The sequence below is a fragment of the Danio rerio genome, chromosome 18 (assembly GCF_049306965.1).
Source record: "Danio rerio strain Tuebingen ecotype United States chromosome 18, GRCz12tu, whole genome shotgun sequence".
Classification (NCBI taxonomy): domain Eukaryota; kingdom Metazoa; phylum Chordata; class Actinopteri; order Cypriniformes; family Danionidae; genus Danio; species Danio rerio.
In genome coordinates, this window is record NC_133193.1 from 18,202,684 (window position 1) to 18,225,822 (window position 23,139).

The following is a 23,139-nucleotide window of genomic DNA, read 5'->3' on the forward strand; positions in this document are numbered from 1 at the left end:
TTTATTGGTTTATATTTTGAAAATGTTCTTAACTTTAAAATGGTTATTTGAGGAAATGTTTAATAAAAGGATGTTAGATCACCTTTTTCATGCCAGATAAATAAGATTTATCCCCGACGCCAGATCCTGACAGGAAATGTCTGTTTTTCTGGGTATCCAGACAACAAGGCAGCGGAGCCGGCCAAAAACCCACACCTGTTAACTAGTATTCAACTGAATTAATGATCTCCTATTAATATAGGAGTTGATTGAGAAAGCGAGAGACGAAGTAATTATTATAAAGAGAGCAGAGTTTATTGAATATTCCTAGTTGTGTATGATTTAATGCTTAGACATCGTCTGTCTAAGACAAATCCATCAAGTGTTATTATACCACAAGCAACAACAATGGAAATTTCTGCTTCACAACATTATCCAGAAGCAATACAGAACTTAAAATGGAGAAACTCTCCTATCTCTTACTCATAAAAACAAGTGTCCACACAAATTAAATAATAATAAAGCAATAGTTATAGTAAAATAGTAATAATAAAATACAAATGACAAATATTAATCAAATCATTAACTAATGATCAATAAAAGGATAATTATATAAATGACCAAATGATTAAATTATTAAATATAAATTAATGTAAACAAATGAAAATAAATCACAACACAAATGAATGGTTGTTTTGTGGAAACAACACACACATAAGTTTGCTACAAAGATTCTCAGATTCTTAGGTAAGTTCTTCAAGGACCTTTGTGAAGACAAATAAAATGATTTGGCTTAATGCATAAGAGAAAAATTTAATGTTAGAAATCTGCAAAAGTGCAAATAGATTCAATAAAATTAATACAATAAAACAGAAATGTTTTTAGATGTTTTCTGTTTACAGCATTTATTGGTATACATTTTGAAAATGTTCTTCGAACATGGTTTTTTGAAGAAATAAAAGGAGCCAAAAAAGTTTTTCTGTTGCATCACTGTAAAATCCTCCTTTTGGATGTCCAAGAGTGTCGAAATATTATAAATTCTTGTCATGCCAACAAATGTAAACGTGTACAACAAAAAAAAAGGTGTTAATCAGTACCAATAAACTTAAATCTGAGTTTTGGTTTAGCCTCACTTATGTTTTAGCTGAGTTGAGAATCAAATTATACCCTTTTTGTTGATTTGACTTTTAATAACTTGAGCAGACTGGGTGTGATCGGCGCATAAACAGTAATTGGTATGGGTTTCCATAGTAATGCGCAAACACACGCACAGACAAACAGTAAGCAGTAACCGTAACACCTGCACACCCTAATCCCAAAACCGGACTCATCTGTATCATATTCCCCGCAACAATCCTACAAATATATCTGTGTTCTGAATGTAGCAACAGCAACAAAATAAACAGCCTGACAAACAAAATCAGCACAACAACTGACTCATCTGCTGATGAATCACTATAACACAACGATAACGTGATACATTTACCAACAGCTGTAATCATTCCATATTTTATAGAGTTCGACTGGTAAATGGGAATACAGCTGTGAACGACAACAGAGAGACGGGGGGGAACATCTGACACCCCGATACCATACCCTCTGGTTCGAATTAGACCTTCATTCCACCGGGTCCAAAGGGTATTGTAAAGACAATTTATATTTAGCCAGAAATAGTCCGGAGAATGTTATGTGTCTCTGGAAGCGCCTTATTGTGGTAATGATTAAAAGCACTGTCATCTTCAGTTCTGCTTTTTTACGGTTATGTGGTTGGATTTTTCAAGTAAATATGTAGGATTCCTTCAACAGGTAGATGATATTTCCTCGGGGGTATTTTGAAATGCTTTTAATAATGATTAAGGAGAGTTGTGTGAGTTAAAGCAATAAATCCTGTGAAATATGGACTTGTGACTGTTCCCATTTGGCATTTGAAAACCCATTCAAACATTGCAAAAGAGTTTCAGGCATGTGACAAGATGCCTTCTATCTGTGTTTAAAGCACATCACACTAGTTTAGAGCTGCCTGTGAGTCAAAGAATCAAAAAACGATAGTGTTGTTCTCACATGTATTAAATGTGTACATTTTATTCAAGTTTTTGTTACACTTTATAATAATTACACACTATACATAATTAAATAGGCATTAACAAATAGTTAATCAATTATTTGTTAAGCAATGACTTTATATTATTAGACATTAGTCAGCAATTATAAAACAGCTACAAATGCTGTGTTGTAGACTTATAAGAAAATTCATAATGTGCCTAATAATTGTACTTTCACACTTTGTTGATTAATTTTTCACTACTAAACAGTGTTGGGTAAGTTACTTTAAAAAGTAATGGATTCATTGTAATCAGATTACATTACTAATTACTTAATGTAACTAATCAGATTAATTACTTTACTTTGAAGTTACTTTTAAAGGGCCATGACACCCCCCACTTTCGGTTAAAGTCTACTCCAGAATTTTTTCAAAAGATGCATGATTAATGGGCGTGGAGCTCCGCGAGCATCGGGCAGGAGTGGGCGTGGCCAGCAGGGGAGAAGGGGAGCGAATAACTGTTGATGTCAGTTAGCTCACAAATTGAGACAAACCGTGAGGAGACGCATGAGTTTATAGTTTACAAAGTTAAAATGCAAAGAAATAAACAGTAATTTAATGCCCTGCTATATTTGTTATTCGTAATTTTATATACAGACAACCACAATTTATATCATTATAAAGATAATCGTGTTCATGTAAACACTACCCTGTTAACCCTTACTGTAGATTATGCAGTAAATAACTGTAAAATAGCCAGTGTTTAGCTGTAATGAAAGGAAACAGTATTTTACTGTAAAAGAAGCAGGATTTGTATGAAATTCTGTAGTGCAAAGAATATATCACAGTAATTTGCTCTATGTACCCATTACAGATATTTACTGTCATAATAAATGGTAAATTACTGATCAATTACTGCCCCATCTACTCTGATGCTTTATGTTGCTATTTATATTTATTATATAATTTTATATATTTATATTTATTTACTGTTCAGTTTTGATATGTGAATGGTCAGTATTGAGGGGAGAGTGGGACATTGCATTGATGATAAGCTGAATTTCACTGCAGCCATGTGTTTTCTTTGGTTTCTTTTATGTTTTAATATTGAGTATCAGGAGTCAACCAATGCCACAGAGATCATTAAAAGCTAAGCATAAGATATGGATGAAATGCATTTAAAGGCAAAAATATTCACACAGAGCAAAGAAATTGTCATAATAATTCTTATAACTTTGTTTATGTTTCTATAATTAGTCTAATTTGCCTAATTTAACCTATAGTTCAGCTTTTAAATTGCACTTTCAACTGAATATTAGTATTTTGCTTAATGACTAGTAAAAATGTGTTATTTAAAATAAAAATCTTAAACAGCACGTACATACATCTTTGCAGAGACTCAATGAATTTGTTTGGAAAACTTAAATTAAAGTAAGTAAAAGTGGCATTAACAGTATAGTATAAAGGCTGTCCTAAATAAATGTATAAATCATGTAATTTTTGTGTTTTTTTATTATTACTACAGATTTGGAACGACATGAGGATCAGATTATTTATTATAATTTTTTTCCTATGGATGAAGTTTGCATATTTTAATTGTTTTTGTGCATAATTGTGATAAATGTAGGCAGTTGCTTTGAAAATATGCTATGCTCCAGGGGTGTCAAACTACTAGAGGGCTGCAGCCCAGCAGAATTTAGTTCCAGCCCTGCTTCAACACATTACCTTTAGATTTAGTTTGATCAGGTGTGCTTAATTAGGGTTAAAGCTTAACTGCAGTCTTACCCTGTAGATTATGCAGTAAATAACTGCAAAATAGTCAGTGTTTTGCTGTAATGAAAGGAAACAGTATTTTACTGTAAAAGGAGTAGAGTTTGTATAAAATTGTGTAATGCAAAGGATAAATTACAGTAATTTACTTTATGTACTGTGACAATAAATGGCAAATTACTGTTCAACCATTACTGTCCCATTTACTCTGATGCTTTATGTTGCTGTTTATAGAGACGTGCATTTTAAAGGCAGAAGACAATGATTTAGGCCTCACCACACTCCCACAGGCTGTCTTATTCTAAACCCAAAGGTATTAGAAAAAGTTTTCAGAAAATGCTGGCCCTTTAAGGGAGTCGGGTGTTTGATTTGTTTACTGCTGATTGCGCTCTATTCTCTGTCTATCAATTCAGATGTAGAGTCTGATGTTTTAGGCTTTAAATAAGAATCTACAGTGAGTAGGAAAATTGTGTCAAAATGTTTTTGAGGGTTTCTAAAATAAGGCTGTGTTTTAAGTTATATTGTTGTTATCTTGAACTGTGTACTTGAAAGCTACATTGTTAGCCTCTCCTCGCTTTTAAGTATATTTATTAATTGGATATTGCATATTGCAATACTGTACAGATGCTAAAAGTTTATGCACATAAAAAACAAAAATTCCATCACCTCAGTAAGGTAACATGTACACAGAAATCATCACAGGGAATCACAAAAAATATGATACAAATAACCATCCACACACAAAAGCTCCACTGTCAGGTCCCAGGTTGTGAGTTTGTTGCTAAGTATTTTTCAGAGCAGTGTTTCCACCTATGAATTTATATTAGAAACAACAGAAAAGTTTGTGGTCATGAGATTTTAAAGTAGATAATAATTATAACAATAAAAGATTGGATCCTTTGGATTTTTGGTGTTGCCGACTTTGTTTTAGTTTTTTATAATTATTTTAAACTTTTTATTGAGAATTGACACAATATCTGCCTAAGAGTATGTGTGTGTTCTTTTCATATGCTTATTTTTTAATTATTTGAAACTTTAAAAAATAAAATAAATAGTTTGTGTATTTTGCTGTTTAGTTTTTTTTTTTTTTTTTTGCATGGTCAGCATTGAGGAGACAGAAACACATTTTACTGCAGCACTTTCTGTGTGTGTGTGTGTGTGTGTGTGTGTGTGTGTGTGTGTGTGTGTGTGTGTGTGTGTGTGTGTGTGTGTGTGTGTGTGTGTGTGTGTGTGTGTGTGTGTGCGTGTGTGTTAGTTCACACCGTGCTTCAACATTACCTGTAGGTTTCTAACAAGCCTTAATTAGTTTGAGCAGGTGTGTTCAATTAGAGGTACAGCTTAAAGTCCCAGTCACACTGCACTTTTCTCCCCTTAGACTTCCATTCATACGCATGTGAATGCTGCAGACCTGGAATGATAGCTCATGTGAAAAATGCCACTGTTCGTAGCATTGGAAAGTTCAAACTTGGAGATCTCTGACCTGCGAAATCACATCATGAGATTGCTTGAGACCAATCAAAGATCAAAACATGACCTATCTGAACAAAAATTTAAACTATGGACCAGTCGCTTGCTTTTTCAATCTCTAATTATTTTGTTTAATCCCACTTCTTTTCGCAGTGCCGTATGACAGAATTTTGCATGCTCAAACGTTAGTGTGACCGCAGCCTTACTGTGCAGACCTGTAATATGTAAGATGATATTTATATTTGCTGATTTCTTAATTTTGTTATATATTTTATGTTGTATATTTGTTTGCAGCCAAAACAATAAAATACATTTGTCTAAATTTTTATGCCTTCTTTTTTTTAATAACAGATACGAATACTAATTAATTTTAGTAAGACTATGACATACTATTAATGTGTATGCAGTATAATGCTGTGAGTTGTAACAGTACAGTAATTAACTGTACACAGTTTCCAGTTAGTTACCACTACTGCTCTATTACAGTAATTAACTGGCAACACTGTTGCCAGCTACTCACTGTAATGGTTCGGTTACAGTAAATAACTGGCAACACTGTTGCCAGCCACTCACTGTTATGGTTCAGTTACAGTAATTAAATGGCAACACTGTTGCCAGTTACTTACTGTAACCAAAATTTTACAGTGAGTAACTGGCAACAGTGTTGCCAGTATTCTACTGTAAAAACGCCCGGTAAGGTCTAACAGTGTATAAATGAGGATTTCTCCCTCAATCCCCGGGTCTAAATTATAGATCTAAATGCCGACTCAGTGGAGCAGGTCTCCTGACCTGTCTATTTTAACCATTAGCCCTGGTAATCTGGAGGATTTAGGCAAACACAGCAGCACGGCCATGTGTCTGAATGTGAATGAACTCCTGATACAAGACAACATCCGCCATTCTCCAATTCTCGTGCTGCTCTCCCGACAAAAATGCTTGCATCACAAACACAGCTTTGCTGTATGATCGGCCCTGACAGGATTGCGGGGAAAAACATGCAACAAACCCCGTGGATCATGGAAACAAACACATTTGAGCCTTCATAAACGGCTACTGTGTGCCCGTGGGTCCGTGTCTCACAGCTTGAGCTTGGCACTGGTCTGGCAGGTCTGCATCTGCCTTGACTTCGGAAAGCGCGTGCTGTCATGCTCTCATGAATAATTAAGCAGCCGGCTCTTATCATAAGATAAGGAAACGGTACTTCGCTACGTCGCCGATTTTGATCCCGCCCCAAAAATCATTTTAAACCCGGAAGCTGAAATTAGCTGACAAAAGCTCAAAATTATCCAGTTTCCCCCACAATTAAAGCTGAGAGGTGCTAACATTGTCTTAACTTATGCTCAAAACACACAAATCTGTTAATATATAAAAAAAAGTTCTCCAGGGTGTCCTGAACCTTTAAAGCAAAATATACCTTAAAAATACAAAAAAAAAAAATTGCAGCTCTTTCAGTAATTTCACTCAAAAACATTAGAATTGGTTGATCACAGCAGTTTGACATATTCAAAAAACTTAAAGAGTTTGCTCCAAACTTAAAATTATCTCATCATTCACTTGTTCCAATCCTGTTGGTCTTTTTTTTAACACAAACAAATACATTTAGAAGAAAACTGGATACCTGTAACCACTGACATCCAGATGAAAAAGCACTGCAGTGTTTGTCTGAGGTAATTAGTCTACCTAAATGTGTATATTCCAAAGTATGAATCGTCAGTTCTTGTCACGTGACTCACGGTTTTAGGAAATGCCATATGCGGTCCGGCTCCAAATATGAAAGCGCACGCAAAAGACGTGATATGTGAACAGCCCCATAAGGAGCTACACTTCTTTTTACATTCAGAAGGTACCTTCACTCCCGATCCTGCACCAAAAGTTTATTTAGCCTGTAGCTTTAGCTTTAAGCTGAGTTTTGCCACGGTGATTTTGAGCACCGGTGTTTTTTTGGTGATGAGTATTGTTGTAGGATGCTTTTTAGTGCTGAACAAGGTGCTGGTCGAGTTAAAAGTAGCAGAAAGTTCTTTAGATACTGGACTGCATTTCACAGCAATATTTTAGTTTTTAAGCTCAATGAAATCAAAGTAATGTCTGTATTTGCACTTGACGAAGCAAGTGATCTCGACAGCAGCCATTTCAGCTTGCGTTCTCCAGCTATTTAAAAGCACATGCATATTAACTGACATTGCAGCAGAAAACGCACTTTTTTTCTTCTGATTACTTTATTTGTAATGTGAGTAACACCATTACACTGACTTTAGCAACTTAAATCAAATGACACAAATTTGAAATGTTATTAAATACATTACTGTGTTCCTCAAAAATGTAATAAGAATACATTAAAGCGTTACTGTGGAACGCATTACACCAAACTTTGCAACTAAATGAAATATTCCATTATTTACAAGCTATGTGTATTTAAGAGTACTTGGTGGTTTTTAAGATCATTCAGAACGAGCTAGTAGATGATTAAAAAACTATTCAAATCAACATTTATGTATCTTATTATTCAGGAATATAGTAATGCTACTCTTTATGTTAATAATTGCTTTATTAACACAACTTCATGCAGTTTTGTGACCTAATCTAAAGTCAGGACTGTTTATGATTCATCGTCAAACCAGTCTTATGTTGCACAGGTGTATTTTGGCAGTAGCCAATGGGTAAAAAAAAATTGTTGACAAAATGATTAGAATGTTAAATTAATATCATGTTCCATTGAGATATTTTGTACATTTACTATGGTAAATATATCAAATATTTGCACTTTAAAAAGATTACACTGTAATATGCAATTAGTTGACTTTTTATTTAAAAAAAATTCCAAACGTGTCCTTAAAATTAATGAAAAATTTATTAAAGTAAATTAACTATGTGTATAATTATACAAAATGTAGTTAGGTCTACAAAACAGTTCTTTGTTGCATTGGGACTTACTTTTTTAAGTAAAGTAAATTTATTGCTTATAAGGCAATGAGATTACACACTTTTAAGTAATTTGTAGTTAAGTTAAGCATTTAGACATTTTAAAGGCGATTTGATCAGTAAAGGTTTTTGTTTTCAAAAATGTAGGTTTAAATCTAGAATAGGAGTCTAGATTTTCAAATAATTTAATCCTATTCTAACAAACCATACATTCTTGGAAATTTTATTTCAGTTATTATTATTTAAACTAAATTTAAAAAATAAATAAAAAAAATTTACCCTTGCGGCTGGTTTTGTGGTCCAGGGTGAAAAAATGTAATCCAGTTTAACTATTAAACCTTATTCAACAATGCGGGAGTGCGCTCATTTTTACAATTGAATTTCCGATTCAGTTGCCGATATGGGAAAAATGACTTGGAATAATAAACGGCAGAAGAATCAGTCAAACTACTTCCTCTACAAATAAGTGTGTTCATGACTATACCAACAAAGTAGAATACATAATAAGAAAACATCAGTTTGCAACATCAAGCGGCATAACAAGCTGTTTTTAATGTCTAAAAATGAATAGAAGTGGATGGGGCAGGAAGTCTCGATCCAAAAAATTTTAAATGGCTGCGCCTGCTCGTATGTGAAGAATAAGGTCAATAGTTTAAATAGTCAATTTTTTCATTTTATTTAAAGAAAGTTTATTTTTAAACAATAAAGTGGAAACTTTGTTGTATATAACATAACTTTTGTAAATACAGACAAATTATGACGTCTTATTTATTCATTAAGCACAGATTGAAAACTGCAAATTTCATGTTTGCGAACAGGAGAGTTATCAGTGAAGGATAAATGTTATGTTAGTAATGGTGCCAATCATGTGCCATGTTTAGTAAGATGGAGCGGTTTTTATCCTTCTAATGTTTGTTAAACATTCTCCGAGCCGGCTAATTTAATTCATAACAGTCCTCTGTAATCGCAAAAATAATTACTTCACCCCCCACGGCCCGTGAGATAATTGCATTTGATTTACATCCATTTTAAATGGAATATGAAAAACAAAACTGGAATCTAAGATCAAGCGCTGTGTGTGTGTGTGTGTGTGTGTGTGTGTGTGCGTGCGTGCGTGCGTGCGTGCGTGCGTGCGTGCGTGCGTGCGTGCGTGCGTGCCTGCGTGTGTTTCAGCTGGAATGTAAATGTTTGATAAAACAGAGTCTAATATACCAATATGAGGACAACAGATGAGCATTTTTTTCTTCAAATTTCTTTGAAAATTTTTCTTCTTGTGTATTTTCTCTATCACAGTGCGGTGTAAAATAATACTCATTCATTGGAATACACATAAAGTTGACAGATTTTAAATAAAGAAAGGTTTTAATGTAACAACGAAATATATAAAGAAATAGTTTAAAATCTGCAGTCATTTTAGGTCACCTGTGTTTTGATAGAGATAGATAGATAGATAGATAGACAGACAGACAGACAGACAGACAGACAGACAGACAGACAGACAGACAGACAGACAGACAGATAGATTCAGGTTACAATGGGTTTACTAATTGCTTTTTATAATGGATGGATGGATGGATGGATGGATGGATGGATGGATGGATGGACTATGAAAGGTGATTAGATTACATTAAAAAGTTGAATAAACTTATTGCTTTTAAAGTGATTGACTTTACTAAAGAAATAAGCCTGTTTCCTTCAAATTATTTTGTAAATGCATATGTAACTTAATTAATTAAGTTAGATGAGCTTAACAGTTCCAAGTTACAATGAGTTTACTCCCTTTAAGTAAATTACTTATTGCTTGTTATAGTGGATAAATGGATGGACGTACTGTAAAAAGCTATTAGATTACATTAAAAAAAGGTGAATCGACTTAATAAATAAAAATGAATAAAAAATCGACACTTTTTTAAGTTAAGTTACTTATTGCTTTTTATAGTGGATGGATGGATGGATAGATAGATAGATAGATAGATAGATAGATAGACAGACAGACAGACAGACAGACAGACAGACAGACAGACAGACAGACAGACAGACAGACTGACTGACTGACTGACTGACTGACTGACTGACTGACTGACTGACTGACTGACTGACTGATTGATTGATTTCCTATTTTCTAATGTTTCTTGATGTAAAGAAACTTTCAAAAAAAGAGTATACTGAGAGTTGCCATGAGATTAGCTTGTTGCCATGGGATTAACATCATTACTTTGTCAAGAGTTTCTGCCCTGAGACTGTCAGATCAGAGCAGGTTTAAGCACGAACAGCAATGATGTCACTGCTGATGATTCAAAGATGCTGTGTGTGGCTGAAGGGGGTGTGAGTGAAGGACTGCCGCCAAATATTTAGCTTGATGCATCATTATGAATGAAATCTTGGAAGTAAATAAAAGTAAACAGGAAATGCACATTAATTAGCGTTCATTTTAGGTGTCTATTTTTTTTCATTCATATCCCAAAGTTCATCCACTTGCTTTGCCTCTGACCCCTGCAGATATTTCCCCAAATCAGTCCAAGCTTCATTGCAACATGGAAAATAAAAGAATAAATCAAATTGCCAAACCCTTTGAACCTGTGAGGCCGCAGACACATTTTTCCTATTTAGAGCCTCTCTCGAAGTCTCTCTGCATCCACGGCACAGCATCCAATCCAAGAGTGAGCACACGCCAGTGTTGCGTGTTGACTGCAAAGAACTGCACTCTGTTGTGTTCATTGCTATTTCCTCCCATCAGACCACAGGCTTTTTTCCCCCTCTCATTTGATTAATGTTGAGTTAATGACCCCCCATAGACCAGAAAACCAGGCAAAAAATGTGAAGCATCTTAAACCGTTGCAGCTTGTTTGCTCGAACTGTTTATGGGGCACAAGGACATGCTATAAACATAGAGTAAAGAGCAAGCAATGGAAAAGATTATGTGTGCTGTGGAATGCACTGTAGAAAGACCTTTGCTTTGTTTCAGGAGTGATGTTTTATGTGCTGTTGAATTACTGTATGGCACCCCAGGATTATACGGGTGCGTTGGATGCTTTTTTTTATTGTTGCTCCAGAATCTCCTGTATTCCAGATCACTGTGGATAGAATAGAATAGAATAGAATAGAATAGAATAGAATAGAATAGAATAGAACAGAATACGTTTTACAGATTTTAACTGTAATTGTACAGGTTATTACTGCCATTTTACAAATTATTACTGCAATTACAAATATTACTGTCATTTTACAAATTATTACTGTAAATATATGATTTGTTAATGTAATTTTATAAGGATTATTACTGCTATTATAAAAGTTATTACTGCAATTATATAGGTTATCACTGTAATTATACAGATTAATTCATGTGATTATAAGGATAATTACTCTAATTACGCAGGTTATAATTATAAAAAATAATTTATATAAATATGCATGAGATCTCTAAATATTCCATCAAATGTTTCACTTTTAACATACCTTTAAAACTGAAAAAAATAAATAAAATTTTAAAAAAACTTTTAAAGAATGATTGAAAAAAAAGCTTAGGTACAAATAATTGCTGTTGTCACAAAACACTGTAAATATGACTAAATTCCGAAACAGTTTTCTTGAGAAAAGACAAAACTGTTATAGATCTAATGTTTTACTTCTTTATTTATTGTTTTATTTATTTATTTATTTTTGTGCAAATAACACATTTGGTCATCGTTCAACAACAAAAACAAGGTTAGTGTCATATGAGGACGCCTGCACAACAAAGTTGAGGATCAAATAGCAGTTTATTAACAGAATCATCTTGCAATTAAAGGTTGAAACAGGAACAAACAGGTGCAAACAGATAATCTCAAGCGTAAAGACAGGAAACAAAATAACAAAGTAAAGGGGTCAAACACAGCAAGGTAAGGGAAACATCATCGTAATGCTCACTAAACAGTTTAAAACTCAGAATTGATGTGCCTGTGTGTGCTGAGTTTATAGTTTTTGAAACCAGTTCAAAACGATCTTCTGACTGTGTGTGTAATCAGTTAGAATTAGGAACCCGGGTGTGCGAGGTGCATGCTGGGAATTGTAGTTCGGCAAAGTAACGTGTGTAGTTTTCCAGCGATCCGCAGCCGCCAAATCACTGGTGATCGTCACAGTTCACATAGCAACATTGTTAAAGTAGTAAAATACATAGTTTACAGTGCTTGCATTATATGCAGCCTACAAACAATAGGCTATTATTTCACTTTATTAACCTCATGGTAATCTTCAGATGCAATAACTGTAAATGTAATGTTAGAATTTTTATTACTGAACAAATCTGTAAAACAACAGATATTTTACTGTATAATGAAAAAAACTGTAAAATTCTGTAAAAAAAATGAAGGCAATTACCTGTAAAATAACGTTTATTTTTTACAGTGTACATATTCGGGGTCATACTTGCGCTTCGACATATTTGTTGCTATAATTAAATGAAATTTCACATGTCAAACTGTACGGTTGTCAAAGTATTTCAAAGTAAAAGTCCAATATAAGCAAAATAAGTTACAAATAATTTTTTTGTTGTTTTTTTGACCACACACTCCGCAACCCACTGAAAACGTTCCCGCGACCCAAAAGTTGAGAAAAACTGGTATAGAACATACTTTTCTAACAGTCTAGTAGTACATTTAAATTCAAATGCAGTATGATTTCAGAAACACTTACAATGTTCACCAGGAAAAGTATACCCTCCAGGGACCTTTGGCATACTTTTTTTCAACATATATGGGATGGAACATGCTAATTCTATTTTTGAATAACATTTAGGATGGATAGTAAGCAAATTGAGATGCAGCAAATGTTTACAAAACTTTAAGGATATTAGAATTTTAACCAATAATTAATTAAACACTTAATTTTATTGTATGTTTTTGTTGTTTGTTTTTATTTTTTTCAATGTAGCAGACAATACAATACAAATTAGGTGCATTCGTTTACAACTAAGCGTACTTTTTACAGATAAAAGTGCACATGTGTGTGTGTGTGTGTGTGTGTGTGTGTGTGTGTGTGTGTGTGTGTGTGTGTGTGTGTGGGTTGCATAATTGATAAAGAGGCATTCACTAAAGTGTTGTTATGATCAAGCCAAACCACTTGAAGGGAGACAACCTTACAGTTACAATATATGTCAAATGTTTAATAGTGTGTCTAAGATACTGTACAAACATGCCCTTATAATTGAACTCTTGCTCTTAAGGGCTCGCTGGAGATGCACGTACACTGAGCCGTGCTGAAACACAACAATAAAGCTGAGGTTGTAGGGATATGTTTGATCATGTCTGCAAGCTGTCTTGAAAGTGTGTGTATGTGTTTGTGTGCTGAGACAAAAAGACGAACTGAAAGGTCATATTTAAGAGCATTTCAAAAGATCCACCCTATACCTAAAGCCTTGTTGCTCAGTTAAATGGATAGTTCACCCCAAAATTATGTTTACTCACCGTCAAATGGTTCCAGACCTTCATGAGTTTCTGCCTTCTGTTGGACACAAAAGAGGGTTGTTTGAAGAATGTTGGAAAATGGTGGCTATACTGACACCATAGCAGGAAATCAAATAATATGGGAGTCATTGAGTCAAAACATCTGGATGAGCATGCTCTCAAAAATGACCTTTGCTGCTTGTTCAAACTACTTGTACTTATTCTTGAGTGTTTTGGGGGAAAACTCAATTGTTTTATGTCCAATCCACTTAAATTTGTAAAAATGTATAAGTGAACTTCATTCCTTCATGTTGTCCTCACACAGATCATTCAGGTTAACGTAATCAATTTTACAAATTTAAGTGGATTGAACATTAAACAATTAAGTTGTCACAAAAAACATAGGCATTGTGTGGTTTCAATTCATTTTAAATAAGTTGGTTTTTTTTTGAGTGTGTATCCTTTGTCATTGTCAAAGTTTCTTCCAACTTAGCTTACTTTCCAAAATAATAATTTTTGCCTGAAATGTCACGTGAGACAGTTATCCATGCTTTCATAACTTCTTATTTGAATCTCTGCAATTTTTTTATATTATGACATCTCTAAATCTCAGCCACCTTGACTTTAAGTGGTCCAGAATGCTGCATCTCCTTAAAACTATTATAGATACGATTGTACTGCTATATTAAGCAGGCTATTTCTAGATCTTATATTGCTTGTATTTTTTTTTTTTTTGTACAACATTTTGTTCAGCCCAAAGCTGTTTTGAAAGATCTTTATAAACTAAACTAAACTAAACTAAACTAAACTAAACTATCCCTTTATGTTCACCACTTGTCTGTACTTATATTCCTCCTATTTCTCTCTCTGCCGCACTGGCTCTTGTCATGTTGTAAAGTAGCACATGTCAAGTGTTTAACTGCTTCTGTGTTTGTCACTGCAGGGCTGGATCTTTTCACTGTTCATTAGGTCCAACTGAGAGCCCAGTTTTATTGAAAACGCTGCCGCTCTGGGGCAAAACATGAACAAAGAATGGGAGCGGCCAGGTTAATTTGGAGATCGGTAACAAGAGATGAGCAGAGTGTGATTCTGCTCTGGGAGAAGGAGAGGAAGCGTGTGTGTGTGTGTGTGTGTGTGTGTGTGTGTGTGTGTGTGTGTGTGTGTGTGTGTGTGTGTGTGTGTGTGTGTGTGTGTGTGTGTGTGTGTGTGTGTGTGTGTGTGTGTGTGTGTGTCCATCATTGCCGTTTCTTTAAGGAGAGGAAACAGAAAGCAGCTGACAGGCTCAAGGTGGAGATCAGAAAAAAACTGTCCCTTCACCTGATTATGTGAATAGCTTTAAGTTTCCCCTCTGCCTATTTTTATTGAGTCTACCCAAAATAATTTCTTGCACACTTTCTGAGTCTGTTAAAAGCATTCATTGAATTATGATAAAAGTTATAGTAGGACTAGTATAATTTAGGAATTGGTCTTGCCAATATACTCAACTTTTTTTAATTAATGTTGAAGCTTTTATTGCTCATAATTCTTTTAAACATTTGTATTAAAACATAATAATATAGTAGAATAGAAAAACGCAGATCTCACCAAGACTGTATATATTTATTCCAAAATAATAATTTAAAAAAATCTAATATTTATCAAAATAAAATGTGTTTTAAATGATATACACTTATTTTTATTGTTATGTAATTTATTCCAGTTTTCAGTAGCACATTTGCTGCTCAAATTACTTCATAATATGATCAATGGTGAAAATGGCTGTACTGGTTAATATGGAATATTTATTTAAAGTTTTCCTGTAATATCTATTACTTCTGATCAAACAGTTTGAAATGTTGTATTTTTATCCTAATATTTCTTACAACAAATAGATACAAAATAACATGCATAACAATTACAAAACGCATTCGATCAATTAAAAAATATAACAACATAAATAAATAAGCATATATATATTTAGTTATTTATATATATATATATATATATATATATATATATATATATATATATATATATAATTTTTTTCAATAGAGGAGCTCTGCAATTAACAACACACTGTCTAACCTCATTTACCTTTAAAAAAAGAAAAAGCATATAATAAATGAATGTAGGATTAGGTTATTTTCAGAGAACTTCCTGACCTCAGAGATATACATGCCATAAATACAGATTAATGAAATGATTAATGTTTTATTAATTCATGGTGCATTCAGATAATCCTCTTTTCTTTCATGTGTTTGAAAAAAGAGAATATTTCCATCACAGGAATGTAAGGCCCTGTTATCGTCCTTTCTGCATGTTCCTGCATTCTCTCATTGCGTGCAGGATTCAATATTACTACAATGATTTTAATCAGCAATTTATTTTTTAAAAGCGAATAACTAAACTAAAAAGTAACTCAAACTTAATTTTGAAAAGTAACTTAAACTTAATTGGACTTAATTTTGAAAAGTACTGCCTTACTTTACTCATTACTTAACATAACTGTAATATGTTACCCCAATACTATAATATATACTGGCATGAAAAAGTACATTATCAGGCACAGGTTAAATATATCTGAAATATTATTCTACTTTTCTATGTGAATATATTTAAATGTACTTCTAGGATTCAAATCTTAATTATCAGCATCATCACTTCAATTCACATTATTCTTTAGAAATCATAATGATTATTACTGATTTGCTGCTTTATTGTGATCAGTTTTACTAGTGCTAAATAACTCTGATCCAAGTCATGTCAGGAATGGGCCAGGTGACATTTCTGTGTGAAGTTTGCCTTTTCTCCCCTTGTCAGTGTGGTTTTTCTATGGGTGCTCCGGTTTCCCCCAAAAGTACAAAGATGTGGTATAATTTGATAAAAAACTAAAATTGACCCAAGTGTGTGTGAGAATGAGAGAGTGTATGGGTATTTCCCAGCACTGGGGGTTCTGTTATGGTACTCTCAGTGCTGAGTTGCAGCTGGAAGGGCATCTGTCCAATAGTATCTAGATGCAAGCTGAGATTGCATATCTCAGAAATGCAATGTCAAACACAACGCACCCAAGGGTGCTAGTGACATCATTGTGAGGGTTAGGGGTGGGCATTAAAAAGCATTGCAAGCAGCTCAGATTGCAACTGCACTGAGTCCAGACCATTCTCCATCTGCCGGTTCATTCCGCTGTGCCGACTGCTGATAAATCAGGCATTAAATTGAAGAAAAGTGAGCAATTTCATATTTAAAGCTGAAAATATTATTTGCAGAAACTTGTGCCTTTTACATGTGCTTAATTATATGTTTCTTTGCTTAACTGAAAGTATTATTACTATTAAAAGTTAGGAAAGGCTTGTTTGAGAATCAAAATTTCACCCCTAAGATTACATCATTATGCCAGTAGGTGGCGACGAGCGACTAGTCAAAAATGAAACAAGGGCTTTATTAAAAAATCAAGAAACCATTTAATCGAATGATTCTTTAAAAAAAAAAAAAAACATCAGTCCGCTCAGGTAGTAAACAACTCTTTTATTCCTCCTAGATGCTCAATGGATGCTTGTGCGGTGCCACCATGTGGAACTATTCACATTGGAAAAGCAAAGGTAGCCTACCATATTACTGGCCTAAAACGTAAGTAACACAATTTATGTTATGTTAATTTTAATTTTCAATTGTTTATTTTATTTTGCCTCAAAAAATATTCTCTCTCTCACACACTCATTGTACTGTAGAGAAACCATGTCTTCTGCTTTTGATGAACTTTTAAGTTTGGTTAAGTGCATCAATGCTAATGCTAATGCTAGTATTTGTGCCAATTTGTATCAATGCTCCTCCTTCTCCTACATATTTTTTTATACTAGTAGTTCATTGTTCATTTTGATGATAGTGATCCGAATTGACTCTTTATGTAGAACTAAACCAGGTGTTTAATTTTATGAGAGACAACGTGCCCCGGTCAAATATATATAATGACTCATTTAAAGAGCAAATGTTGACCCACTCTGCTCTCTTTGCTTTCCATGTCATAATTCATAGAATTCATCTTCCTCTGTGATTTTAAATGCCCACAGCAAACCAAACCACAACAGAGAAGCCCATCTCTCTTTTACAAGCATCCAAATTACCAGAAATAAAAGTAAATAACTAAATGTTAGTCAGGAATGCTGAGCTTTCGTTTGGTTTACATTGTTGTTTTCGCCATTGCACGCTGAAATGTTTATCCACTTCACACAGAAACAAGGACTCAGCCATGTGTTTCCAATATTTTCTTTTGCTGTGTGTGTATGTGTGAGTAACAAAGGCATTTACTCCACTGTCTGAATAAAGATGCTGGATGTACGTGGAACTCTTAACACAAGATTTTGAAAGACTAAACCAATTATCAGCTGATCCTTCATAATCATATTCCATCATACGGATGTTTTGCATTCTCCTTATATTAATCATGTGTTGGACTTCAACACGCTCTCATATAATTACACTTCTTGTAATTGCCCCCAGTCATCACCCTCTGCCCCCATGTGTACCATTGAGAGTCCGCCACCTCCCCGCCGCTTTCTAAAAATACACTCGCTTAAGGCGAAACACATGTGTACCGTAGCAGAAGAGCGCAAACAGTACAATTGAGAGGCTGATGAATTCGGGGCAGGGGTTTGAAAAAGCGCCCGTCATCAGGCATAGCGTTCTGGGTCTGGAACATCAGGTTCGGGTCATTAATAGACAGGCCGATGTGATAAACATCCCTAAAACCGTGCTCTTCTGCATCTCTCAGAAGCATGCAGGTTCTGACTGATGTAGCTTTAGTGTCCAGTGTTGAAAAGCTCTTTAATTTTTCGCAGATAAATCAATGCATACTGTCTGGACACTGTTATAGTCTGTTCAGGATTTTATTGATGTATGTAAGTGGAATCCACATATGTATGCTCAGAACATATATGAAAACACTATTAAAATAATATATGTGTACTATATATTTAAAAAAAAATCATTTTAAAAGGTTAGTTCACCTAGATAGTTTTTGCTCTTGGGCATTCAAGATGGTGTTTTTAACTATTAAAGAATATTTATAGCTTAAAGGTGCAGTAGGTGATTGTCTTCAGAAGCATTTTTTGTTGTGCTGGTTGAAAGTCTCTTCACAGTCTAATGATTAAAGTAAATGATCTAAATGTATTTATATGTATTTTTACATTTTGGGTAAGGCATAAAACAAAAAAAATGTTCATCCAATTTAACAGAGTCGGGCCGACATCTCTCATAATTCCGATAAGTAGCCCAATCTGTCTGTCAGCAAATGCAGATGTGAACAACTGCGCAGCTGTTTCTATGCAGATCCGCCGACCGCCGCGAGAGAGAGCATGCGCGCGATCTGTAAAAACATGCTGAATCAAAACTTTTTAAAAACCTGAATCAATATTGGAGTTACTTTTGCATGCTGGAGAAAGGATGACACCATGTCTAAAGGATTTCTTTTAGACAGGTAATGTTGTTTTAAAACTGTTTTAGCTTCACCCAAAGCTGATGTAACGTTAGATGTTGTTGTTACAAATGGGTTGTATCTTCACAGAAGTGTTGTTCAGCCACTAAATTCTTCCGATGAAAGATTGATAAGACTATTTTCAGTTTCATAAGGGACCTTTTACAGCATCGATAATGTAGATTTTACGCCTAGACGCCTAGTCTCTCCCTGTATTGTTTACCATGCAACTTTAAATATTTGCTCTGAAATAGCATGTCAGTTTGGCTTGCATGCCGCCGGACAAGCACTAGTCGCTTTTAACACATGAGAGAGGGTTCTTTTGCTGTGCTCGTGTTTCAGGAGGTGTGGCTCTGGATGGCAGGGGAGGGACTGTGATTCAGAGGTTTATGCTAAGCTGTTAATATTGTGGAAGATCACCTACCTTTAAGCACCTGTAAACTCTGGTCTTTAGTAACTCAGTCACACTTTGAAAGTCTAAAACACATGCAAGCGAAGCTAAATTAAAGCTCCTAACAATATGAATGCAAACAAGCTGTACAAGAAACTGAATATTTTTTGCTATATTAACAAGATCCAGCGTGTACAGTTTCATTATACAACAAAATCACTTCACATTCCTTATCTAGAAGGATTAAATTAGAAAAAAATATGAAATAAAACAACATAATTATAAAAAAGGAGGAGAGGGTACATTATCAATTTGCATGCAAATATATTATACATATGCTCTTTCAAATGTAATTATTAACAAAGGTTTTTAGTACTGAGAATACATACTGTATATATAAACATTTTATGCAAAACTGTTAAAGGAGGAGGGTATATTAACCATTTCAGTTTACTTTTCTGTTTTTAGACTTTATAATTACTTTTATATACATTTTAATCTCTTTTTCTCTATAAAGAGAGGTTTGCATTATGCAAACATTTGTGTATGTGAAATTTGCAAAATACCAGAACAAAGTGTATAGAAAAAACAGCGTCTTTTAAAGAGTGAGCCTTAACACAATAAGCCAAAATCACATTTATTCACTTTTAATTCTTTTTAGAATATTATGAGCAATGAAAGCTTTAACATTAATCAAAAAATGTGAGGATATTGGCATGACCAACATAAATGTGAAATAGTTTCATTAAATCATTCACAAAAACAGCATTTTAACTCAATATCAGTTTTATATTTTTTTGTAGAAATATTTTTGTAGGGTAAACTCTTTGAATTAATTATGTCTCTATAGCCTTGTTTGTAATGAAAACTGTTTAAGGTAATGACTAAACAGTGAGTCCAGTTTGCATTACTAAAGATACTGTTCCAGTAAAAATTATTGACAGATTTATATCCTCATAATAGTTATCAAAGTGACTGTTGAAGTGAAAATGTAGACAGCACTGAATGCTTCTAATTCTCTGTGATCACATAAATGAGTTGATGTAAATATGACAAATGTGAAAAATATATCAGTATTTCTAAAGACATGCACACTTCTGGACTAAAGGCTTTACTTGTAAGCTTTGTGAACATGGATAAAAAATTTATATATTATAAACTGGTAAATAAATTTGTCACTGCAACTGAGTTTTATCTCTGGTTAAATATGGTTAGTGAAATCTTAAATCTTCCTTATGATGCAGATTGTTTAATGTGTTTAGGTGTTGTTCTGGTATATACATTTTAATGTAATTGTATTTCACTTTTGCACGTCACACTTGTGCAACCTAAAAAATATGGAAGGGGAAATGGGGGAAAAGCCTTTTTTGCTGTTGTTCATTTCTCAGAAGTAAAATGTAAGTCTTGACAACTAAAAATTCACAGCTCATTTTTCTACACTACCTGACAAAAGTCTTGTCGCTTATCCAAGTTTTAGGAACCACAAATTATAACTTGACTTCTAGTTGATCATTTGATATCAGAAGTGGCTTATATGAAAGGCAAAGACCTCTAGATTACACTTATTTTTTCACAATAAAATATGATCATGCCTTGATTTTTAATTATTTAATTGGGTCAGTAAGGTCAGACTTTGCTCAGAAAAAAGTCTTGTCACCTAACAGAAATAATGTACAGTATAGATTATGCCGCTGTGGAAAAAGAATAAATATTGTGAAAGTGTATTTTGCTCCCATGAGCTTGGACAACTGCATCCATTCATCTCTGCAATGACTCAAATAACTTATTAATAAAGATTCTTTGGACTCATCTTCAATGCATCCTCCATCTTCCAGACACGCTCAATAATATTCTTATCTGGTGATAGGGCTGTCCAATTCTGGAGCACCTTGACCTTCTTTGCTTTCAGGAACTTTAATGTGGAGGCTGAAGTATGAGAAGGAGCGCTATCCTGCTGAAGAATTTGCTTCTCCTGCGGTTTGTAATGTAATGGGCAGCACAAATGTCTTGATACCTCAGGCTGTTGATGTTGCCATCCACTCTGCAGATCTCTCGCACGCCCCCATACGGAATGTAACCCTAAACCATGACTGATTTTTATGAAAATCTTGGGTCCATCCGCGTTCCGACTGCAGTATTTGTGATGATTGGGATGCCGTTCAACAGATGATTAATTGAAAAAAAAAATCTACCTTCTGCCACTTATTATTATTACACTTATTATTTGTTGCACTTACAACTGAGATCGACAACAAGACTTTTGTCAGGTAGAGTATTATTTGAAAAATACAAATTTAAAAAATAAATGTATTATTATTTTATATATTAATTATCCAAATTTAAATATGTTAATCGATTATTTGAATCTGTTGCTAGCCGTAACATTTAATTTTATTTAAATATTTTTAAGATGCATGCTCTGTTATGTAATAAATGTTTTGCAAGAATGCATTATATACAGATGTGTCACTGAATGCTTTTGCCATATTTAATAATGAATGTGGTGGACCATTTTTAAACAGAGTTTTGAACTCCAAATGTGCTTTAAATTGTTGGCAATCTGTTATTTATTAAGAAATGTCACATATACTTACACTCACACATATTTATTAACATGTGCCAAGACCCTATTCACTATAGGCAATGATCCCACGCAGAATATAGTTGCCAGGGCAGTAAGTGCTATAATAATATTTTATGTTGTCCAGAGCCCAATCACAAATTTAATTTGGAATACAGTGGCAGGTAAGGCATTGTCCGCCAAATGATTAATTACGCATTCTTTATAAGGTCTATAATGTGCCAGAGCATGACATTTAACACTCAACATTATAAGGCATTGAGTGTCCTGCAGTTAATGATGGCAATAGTGAATGAGATACAGATTTTACAGTTTTATTACCAAATGACACATGCAACAACTATTTTATGGGTTTTGAAATGTTGTGTTTGTCAAACAATTCAAATTTCTTCAATTTACTTGAGGTTTCATGAAAAGAAAAACTGCTTTAATCTTGACCTAAATCTTATAAATTGCAACTGTCATCGTTAAGAATGGTTATATAACCCATGGCATGGTTTCCCTTGATTCATCATTGTGTCCACAATCTCCTGAGCTGTGTAATTGGACACAGAAGACTTTAATTGGAGTTTGGTGTTTGCGCCCATAGAGAATAGAATTAGCCGTTTTTTTTTCCAAACACATTTGTAACATTCTTGAAAGAGTTCAGGGACATTTGTTGATGGTGATAAAGCACGTAGGTTTTCTCAGTTTGCAACTGGTGCCAAACCTCTGCAAATTCGTGCAGGCCCATAGATGGTATTCGGTAGGAAGCGATTGCTATTACATAATAAAACCAAACGTTGGCTTGAATGAACTTTTTCCTTGTAATGCTAAGGATGGAATGTTATCAATGCTTAGCTTTTAAAGTAATATATCTTTAACATGACACCTTTGAGATGTTAACACATGCTCATGGCCACGTATGCCACTCACAGCCTAGAAGACTGGGAACCCATTAGATCTGAACAGTTTCATCTCTAATGCAAAAAATATCTAGCAAAATTGAAACCCAATGCATTTTAGAGAATGTTTTTGAAAAGGCAAGTAATTAATATTACCATAAATTCCCTTATTTGAGATGTTATGTGATGTTATGGTTAGTTATGTTATGTGGATAACTAACCATGAAATGGTTAG

At 34.0% G+C, this 23,139-nt stretch overlaps 2 long non-coding RNA genes across 2 annotated transcripts in view; one reads left to right on the forward strand and one right to left on the reverse strand.

Annotated features, from left to right (window-relative positions):
• Positions 1–23,139, forward strand: part of LOC137488267 (uncharacterized) — a 52,712-nt gene that overhangs the window by 22,070 nt on the left and 7,503 nt on the right. Inside the window, exon 4 of the long non-coding RNA XR_011010700.2 lies at positions 17,117–17,205. This is a non-coding gene — a long non-coding RNA (uncharacterized lncRNA). The remainder of the gene's footprint in view (positions 1–17,116; positions 17,206–23,139) is intronic.
• On the reverse strand, positions 668–8,430 carry LOC141378740 (uncharacterized). The gene is made up of 3 exons (XR_012394009.1): positions 6,982–8,430; positions 6,654–6,937; positions 668–2,394 (listed from the first exon to the last, which is right to left on the reverse strand). It is a non-coding gene; the product is annotated as an uncharacterized lncRNA (long non-coding RNA).